Source organism: Hibiscus syriacus, unplaced genomic scaffold, assembly GCF_006381635.1.
Source record: "Hibiscus syriacus cultivar Baekdansim isolate YM2019G1 unplaced genomic scaffold, ASM638163v2 tig00000452_pilon, whole genome shotgun sequence".
NCBI classification, from domain to species: Eukaryota; Viridiplantae; Streptophyta; class Magnoliopsida; order Malvales; family Malvaceae; genus Hibiscus; species Hibiscus syriacus.
Genome location: NW_024061787.1, coordinates 1 through 8,089, shown reverse-complemented (window position 1 = coordinate 8,089; position 8,089 = coordinate 1). Strand labels below are relative to the sequence as shown.

Here is an 8,089-nt window from a genome sequence, read left to right as displayed (position 1 = left end):
TTCCTCTTGCTCTCCCCTTCGTTCGAAACCTTTACCAGAGCCTCCATCGCCACCGGTCGGTGGCCAGGTGACCTAAACCGACCACCAAACTCATCACATCCCTCGCCTCACTCTTCTAACCTCGGATCTAAGGTCTTAAACACAAAAACGAATCTTTAAAAGCCTCAAAGAAACCTTCGATCTCTCGGCTTCACTCTAAGCTTACGAATGGTGGCTCTCCATTTCTCCATTTACGGGCTTCAAACGGCAGAGCCCTCACACTCAGGTAAAATCGATTAAACCCTCCCTTCATACTATTTTTTAACTCTCGACCGAAAGCCCCAATGGTTCCCTGTTCTCGCCGGCCACCACAAATCAGTGGTTATTTCACCTCTAACCGCCTCCTCAAATCACCATCAACACATCCCCTAACCTAGAGAACCACTTTCACAACATCTACGCCCTGAGACCAAACGATCGAGACCGCATAACTGAACCGGTAACGTAGCTCCTTTATTCCTATTATTTTGTTTGGTTCGAACATGCTTTGAATAATGGGAGGGTTGTTGCTGAAATATGATAATGGTTGAGTACCTAAAGAAAATATTGTTCTACTGCTGATTTTGGTTTGAATAAAAGAAAAAAAAAAGAACAAAGAAAATAATATATACCTTCAAAAAAAGCTCTGTTTTGTATTCTTTTCGTATGAGGATCAACTATTACAATGGTTATGCTTTTCTTCAATGGAGGCTGAGTAAGCTGTTACAAATGTTCCTTTCAAATGGGGACTGAGAACCTCTCGGTACACTACCATTTTTAGGGAAAGGAGAAGATTCTTTACAGTATTCTCTCTTTTCTCGTTACTCTCTTAAAAAATTGCTCCTCCCTCTTCATTTTTTGTTCATCCTTGCTCTAGTGGTTAATAAATGAAAAAAAAATGGCTTTTCTTTTCTGTTTTTTTCCGAATCGTTCCCCTCATCCTCTTCAAATTGGGACTGGATAAATAATAACTCTCTCTTCGTAATGCTTGTTACCCCGCCTCCTAATAGATTCGGCTACGCATGGCCAGTTGGAGGCATGAGGAGAAGCTTTTGAAATTTGCCATAGCTGGCGTGGAGGAGCACGTGCTTGAGACCGTCCAGAGCTTCTCGACTCTTCTGGAACACTTATTTAGCTGCTGGTTATGAGTTGGAGCAACGGGGGGATCAACGTGGCTGCCCTGCTGGATGGAGAGGTGCTGCTGAAGGCTTGGGGTTACTGCTGGTGTGACCATCCACTTGGAAGTCCTGGTTGATAGGGCTGCTATTTTTTGCCTCTGTTATTGAGCTGCTTTGTAATTACATTGTAAGTCGGGCCTGTAAAAATAACACATTTAATTTGTGCACTAACGTTTATCATAATATATTATATATGTATATGTATAATTAATTTCATTTACGCATAAATATATATGTATGACCATAAACAAAACTAATATGTAATCCTAAGTAATTATAAAGTAATGATTAATTTTACTACTCTTTGTGAAGACTTAAGATTAATTTGTTTCACTATTCTTCTGTGAAGATTTGAGATTGATTTGCTTCGAAGCTCGAACATCTCCCTTCTTTGGAGTTTCGATTGGTTGATGACTCCTTCAAGTCCTTTTAATCGATTGATCCGCTTCTGTGTACCTGAGAATATTTTGTTTTCCTCCTACATCTGATTATCCATACGAAAGCATCTCGTCCAAAGGTTTTATAGATGGCCCGAAAGACTTGTCAACTTGCTCGGAAGCCTGATAGATGATCGGAAGAATTTAATCATCATGATCGGAAGGCTTATTGATGGCTCGAAGGACTTATCCATTTTGAAAATAATTTATTGGGTAAGAAACTTTGGAAATCGACTTCTTACTTTTCAAAAATTTCATTTTATTTAAACATGAAATGAGAAACTTTAGAAATCACTCTCATTTTTTGAAAGTCACGTGAAAACATCTTACCCGGAGGACTTATCATCTTGCTCGAAAGCCTGACAGATCACCCGAAAGATTTAATCATCATGCTCAGAGGGCTTACTGATGGCCCGAAGGACTATCGATTTTGGAAATAATTTACTAGGTAAGAAACTTTCACTACAAGAAAATATACCTTTAATCACACACGAACGATGACACATACTAATTTATGACTTGCAAAATATGTGTGTCATAAAAAAATGTCATGTTTTTTAAAATCTGAACGATTTATGACTTACAATAATGTCATATTTAATAGTCATAATTCAAAAATTTTACAAAAAACAGAGTATAGTTTTAATTGTGTGTCATCTTTAGGAGTCGTTTTCTAATTTCTCCCCAATTATTTTCATCATTTCCCGCTTCTTCCTGTCGATAATTATCAGTTCACGCCGCTTCTTCCAAAGGTATTCCTCGTTCTCTATTCCACCATTCAATTTGGGTTTCTGGTCTTAGGAATTATTGTTATATTCATGTGAATTTGAGATCTCTCAAGATTGCAGCCTCTCTCGCCTTTCGCTTCCTGTAACTCTACTCAGGTAATTTTCCCCCTTTTCTACTCCGAGAAAAAACAAAACGTCTAAAAACGAAAACGATTTTTCAAAACAATTCTTCGTTGCTCCTTTTGTTTTGATTTTCTGAAGAAAAAGCAAGAAAAAAGAAAAGGATATCCAGTAAAGAGTTAATAGTAATGGAGTCCAAAATGGATCATTACGAGATCTGGAACGGATTGGTCGTGGAGTTTTTGGCGCTGTCATTTCGTTTATCATAAAATTGAAAAGAACAGGTACTTTTTTTTATTTTTCAATTTCTGATTTAATTAATGTGTAATTTGATTTTTTAACTATTTTTCTTAAAAAAATAGGTATGTTTTGAAGAACATCAGATTGGCGCGGAAAACGGAGCGCTGTAGGAGTTCTGCGCATCAAGAAGTTAGTTGTTACTTTCATCTAAACAAATTAATCTATTTTCTCCTTAAAGGAATAGCGAGTTAATATTCCAATTTACGATCTAGTTTTATTTTTATAGTATGTAGATGTCACTTATTTCGCGAATCCAACACCCTTACGTTGTTCAATTTAAGGAAGCCTGGGTTGAGAAAGTAAGATACCAGACTACTGTTTTTTGCTAGGATTATCGAATCAAAATCTGGCTTCACTTTGTAGCTTGTTGAGTCTGTGACTGCTTCGTTTTTTTTCTGTTGATTTTGTGTTTTGCAATTAATGTAGGGTTGCTATGTTTGCATTGTTACTGGATACTGCGAAGGTGGAGATATGTGAGTTTCCACGTTTGTATGTAGAAGTTTGATTCGGAGTTTTTTGTTTTTAGACATCCTGCAAAATTTGTAGTATTTTATTATTTTCCTGTTTAACTGTTTTTAACAGGGATGAATTGATGAAAAAATCAAATAGGATCTATTTCCCGGAGGAGGAAATATTATCTCTCTATTCCTATTGATTTTACAAGTTAGTTTCTTCTTAGAATTGTGTGGCACGGTAAAAGGTTCCCCGTTGGGGTTTCCGGTTCCATGGTCCTCACCTAATTGTGGAAGAGAGGAGGTGGTTACGACTTACAGTTAATTTCGCTGGTTGTGAACATTGTGCAGAAGCTCTGCAAGTGGTTCGCGCAGCTACTTCTGGCAGTTGAATATCTGCATTCAAATTGTTCTGCATCGGGACATAAAGGTACGAATGTCAATTTACATTGGTCTTTCTATTAACTTATTTATTATGGACTGACTTCAGCACTTTCTTGGTAGTGTTCCAATATTTCTTACCAAATATCAAGATGTTCGCCTTAGTGAGTTTGTCTTTTCCCTTTTTCTTGCTTTCTTACATGTTTTCTCTTTATCTATGTTTCCTATTAAGTTATGTCAGATATCCTACCTAATTGGCTATTCTGCTATTATTATCTTAAATTCCTTTTTGTCTGTATTGGTTTAGGGGATTTTGGGCTTGCTAAAACTCTAAAGGCATATGATTTGGCTTCCTCAGTATGTACATTGTAATGAAATGATTTTTTAATATACATTTTCCTTTAGCCTTTTTTCAACCATATCTAAAATTGAATAATTGTTTTGGGTCATTCTTTTAGCATTTCTTTTCCTTATCTTCCTACAGTTTGGTAATAAGCTTAGTAGCTTATGTTGCAAAGCTCGAAATGCAGTTTTGTGTTCTGTTGGCAGATGCCTTAATTTCCCTTACTTTTATTGCAAAAATTCTTGCATGGTAGCATATTACTCACATTCGGTAATTAATAACATATTCCACTCTTCCAGATTGGCTGTCACAATCTAGCATAGTTACATTTTCTGGAAAAATAATATGATTTGTTAAAATGAACAGGCCTAGTGTGTGCCAAGCTTACAGTTAAACTTGGTGCTAATTTTAATTTTATTGACCGAGACCAAACTGTAACTAATTGTCGAGTAAATTTATAACAATACCAAGTAGATTAACATAAATAATCACTTAATCATTTTTAAGGAAAGAACTAAGCAAAAAAGAATCATTTGCTGTTACCTTAGTATATTTTGGTTTGGCATCATTACTTAGGAACTGAAATATATGCATGTATGCGACTTCTGGGTAGTTAGTCGAAATGTTACATTTGGTGATAGGAGAGATGTATTAATAATTAATCATAAAAGGGCCCAGAATTTGTGCAAGGATTAAATACTGGAGTGCTGTAAATTAGTTGTCACTCATGTTGTATCGATCATAAATATCCAAAGAAATAGCGTATATAAATGTATCTATTGGGTTAAATTTTGTACTTGTCAATCCTTGCTCTCATAAACACTTTTGGACAAAGGAAGTGTGGAGGAGGGAGTTGAAACCTGCACCATGAGCCTCCAATGCAATGAGTATGAGAACAACCACTAGTCTAAAACTCGGTATTCTTAATCCCTTATATTGACAATGAACATACTTATTTACCTTTTGATATCATGTTCTATTTTTGTATTTATCTTATATTAGAATGTGCTAATTATTTAGTTCCAGTGCTAGATAATAGTGGTTTTGTACGTGCCTCAGGTGGTTGGAACTCCCAATTACATGTGTTCTGAACTGCTTACAGATATTCCTTATGGTTTCAAGTCTGATATCTGGTCTCTGGGTATGTCTTTTCTTGAGTGTTTGACTTACATACATGTATATATATATCAACTGAATTGCTTCTTGTTGAACAGGGTGTTGTATGTATGAGATGGCTACTCGTCGCCCTGCTTTTAAAGCTTTTGTAAGAGTTCTCACAAATGTTTGTTGAATCTGCTTCTTGTATTCAGTAATGAGTTTACACAATTCTCTTTCTGACAAATAGCACGAATTCATTTGTTGTTTTATTAAAAGGGAATTTAAAATTTTCTTTTTTATTCCCTTCATGGAACTTTCTATCTTTTGGTTCTGAATTGAGAAATATGTAGCAACCTTTGCTAGGTTCATAACAGTTTCCATGAATTCTGCACTCCACTCTTTAAAATAATGCTTTCAAAGTAGTTAATGATGTCCTCATCTAGTGTGATGTCTTGTCCTTTGAGAGGTTTTCTATAAATTACCATTTGTATGCCTCCACTATCTGTGTAAATTATACAAATTTAATTCCATTAATTTGTTAAACTTCTTATTCTAGGACATGGAGGGTTGATAAGCAAGATAAATCGTTCCTCTATGGGCCCTTGCCTTCTTGCTACTCTCCATCATTGTAACTCAATATTAACTTTAGAGCTCACTCTTATTGTATGTTCTCATGATAAACAAGTATTCTCTGTGATTTTTCATGCTCATACTGTTTTTCTACCCTTGTTTCCTCATTTTCTTTATTCTTTTATGTATTAGGTTTCAACAATGTGCAGATTTCTTGATCAGATTATTTCTTATAAATGTAGGAATTTTTAAATTGGTTCCGTGAAAATTTATTTCTTCTCCCTTAATAAGGCAAAAATAGTGAAGTTTCGTTTAAATTCCCAAGGGACTTGGTGATCTGTATTTTGGCAGTAACACTAAGCATGATTAGTGCTATATATTTTGTCAAGTAATCAAGTCCTTGCTACATGATTGTTAATTTATTTAATTTTACACAAACAAGAAGGCAGTTATCAAGGGCATGCTAAGAAAGAATCCAGAGCATCGACCAAGTGTAAGTTTCTTTTTGCTCAATTCCAAGGATTCTCCACATGCAGGACTTCAATGTAACATTTTGAGTTTTCACCTTGATTAGGCATCAGAGCTTTGAAGAAACCCTTATTTGCAGCCATATGTTGATAAGTATCGTCCATCATTTAGCTTCCTTTCGAATAATTGCTTCTTGGATAAGCATGTTACCAGTGGTCGTGGTAATAGGAAAAATATGGTTGAGAGTCAGAATAGTAATAGCTCATGTAATGATAAAGATAGTTCGGTTTCAAGTCACAGGAACACTGACACAAGGATTCCAAATAACAATAATGAGGCCACTGGCACAGATTCCAGTTCTAAGGAAGAAGATTTGCCTTATTAGTTTCTCTGGTAAAGTTGATGAAAAAGGAAGGATGAAACCTTCTCATGTTCAATCAAAGAAACCCAAATCCATCAAAGGCGTAGTAACTACTTTGAAAGAAGGGAAAGTAAGAGAAAGTGGTTACCCTATGAGAGACGGGCGTACAAAAGATGCATGTGGTTTGCGCAGCTACTTCTGGCAGTTGAATATCTGCATTCAAATTTTGTTCTGCATCGGGACATAAAGGTATGAATGTCAATTTACATTGGTCTTCTATTAACTTATTTTTTATGGGCTGACTTCAGCACTTTCTTGGTAGTGTTCCAATATTTTTCTTGGTATCTTATTTTAGCAGCTAATTAGTGACCATCTTGCACTTTTATCATATTGAGGATATTGATCACACTTTTCATAACTTCTTTTGCTGGTTGCATGAACTGGCTAGTTGTGTCTTGTTTGTGCACTATACAATTTTGTTCATGCTACAACTTATATTTTAGAATATCAAACTGTTTCTTTTATAATAAAAGGGTATTATTTCTGAATGTCATTTTTTTAATTCATCTCTGTTATGTAGTCTCCAAAACCATAGCTGAGGATTCTGCTTGGACATTTGCAAAGGAGAAGGGCCTTGACTTGGTAGCTACATTGATGGTAAACTTCTTGTTATTTGCTTCTATATATTGATAGATTCTGTTGTAAGTAATGAGTGAATTCTTGAATCTAATTACATGTTTTAAGCTGTGGCAATCGATACTATTTGTCGATATATGAATCAATGTCTAAAGGAACAATTTGAAATGTTCGGTGGAGTTGTGAAAGCATTTGACATGTACTAGCACTTAAAATCCAAAATTTGATTTTGTCAAGTACTATAGACGTAACAGGGACTCTCTTGTGGTTATTATTTGTGATATTGTGTGAACAAAGTTGGAATTTTTATAATGCTATTGATTTATGACTTTGCATAATGTTATTATGCTTCAAAGAATGCATATGTAAAATTGGTCATTTTAATACTCTTTAATAGTTCATATATACTTCACTTTAAATTAGTATAAATTATATACTTATTTCATATTTTTTACTTAGGTTGGCGATGGGATAGAAGAATATATGGATGATGACATTGATGATATTCGCAAAGAATGGGTATCTTATGTGGCAAACTTTTATGCCTTGATATTTTGTATCGACATATGATTAATACAATATTTTTGATAACTTAATGTGAATATATTGTATGCAAATGGATTGCTTATATATAATATGGTACATAGATTTAGTATTATGAGGCATCAATGTGATTTAGTTTGATTATTATATCATATATATATATATATATATATCTATAATACGACACGAACGTTTGTCGTCTTTTAAATGATGTGTGCTTCAATGACACGCAATGTAAGTCATATATGCATGTCATAAATTTATGACACACAAATGTATGTCAAGCGATTTATGACGGGGGCTTCAATGACGCACAATGTAAGTCATACTGCGTGTCATAAATTTATGACGCACAAATGTGTCTCTAATTTATGACGGGGGCTTCAATGACGCGCAATGTAAGTCATACATGCGTGTCATAAATTTTATGACGTACAAATGTGTGTCATCTTAATT

At 34.8% G+C, this 8,089-nt stretch overlaps 1 long non-coding RNA gene across 1 annotated transcript; it reads left to right on the top strand.

Moving 5' to 3' along the window:
* The first annotated feature begins 3,016 nt into the window (after positions 1 to 3,016).
* LOC120205598 lies at positions 3,017 to 3,388 on the top strand. Its single transcript, XR_005524042.1, has 3 exons — positions 3,017 to 3,080; positions 3,208 to 3,254; positions 3,364 to 3,388. It is a non-coding gene; the product is annotated as an uncharacterized LOC120205598 (long non-coding RNA).
* The last annotated feature ends 4,701 nt before the right edge of the window (positions 3,389 to 8,089 follow it).